This window comes from Mixophyes fleayi, chromosome 2, assembly GCF_038048845.1.
Source record: "Mixophyes fleayi isolate aMixFle1 chromosome 2, aMixFle1.hap1, whole genome shotgun sequence".
Lineage (NCBI taxonomy): Eukaryota > Metazoa > Chordata > Amphibia > Anura > Limnodynastidae > Mixophyes > Mixophyes fleayi.
In genome coordinates, this window is record NC_134403.1 from 239,529,392 (window position 1) to 239,530,394 (window position 1,003).

Below are 1,003 nucleotides of genomic sequence, written 5' to 3' on the forward strand. Positions count from 1 at the left end.
AGAGTACGCTAGTATATATTTTGGGGTTTGTTCTGTCTATAGAGTGCTGTATCGTGCATGTGTATATATATGATTGCAAATTATTAGAATTGAATTCGCATTTATATTTATTTACAATTCAAAATAACCGATGACACATTTTGCATGTCTGAGAACAAGAGAATGTCTGTATAATTCTTTATTGTTTATCCTTAAACCTTCATTTTGCCCTTAGTGCCTGTGTTGTGTTGTATAATTTTTAGGAACACTGTTAGCTAGGTTTATGGTTTCAAACATTGTGCTTGTCATTCAGGTCTATATAATTTATGTAATGCTCAATCTGTTAGACAATCAATTTTCATCAATTTTGTTCGATTCCTGTTCCATTTTGTGGAATATGCCTATATTGCATGTTGAAATTTGTGTAGAGCTACAACAGAGACAACAAGCAGCTGTGAATCCAAACAAATAGACAATATCCATAGATAAAAGCAAACGCCTAATTCTCCCCAAAAATAAACGGAAGGCAAAAAATGTCAAACAATTTAAAGTCCAACTGTTATTATTATTACTATTATTATAATATACATCAATGAATTCACATTGCAAATGATTAAAACTGTTCATCTACCATGGATGTAGGGGTAAAATATTTAATTGTATAATTGACATTAATAAAAATTAAAAAAGGGTGGCCTGGACGCCATAGTAGCTGGCAGCATTTTCTGGGAGCTCCTCGAGCCACTCTAGGAAAAACCCTCTTTCCCTTAATATACCCATATTCTGACTGGCCAAATCGGGTCCTGGTGGAACTGGGAGGCGTTAGAGTGCACTTGGGCTCAAGTGCGACTGCTGGACCCGCCAGACGGAGAGAGAGTGCGCTGTGGACATCGGAACCCGGCCGGGTTACATCTTCCCTGTAAATAGCCCCTCTCCTGCTGTACAACTTACCGGCAAACGAGCCTCCGCCGGGGTCAGGACATCGCTGGTCGCCTTAGTGCGGGGGCCTACTTCCGGCCTCAGG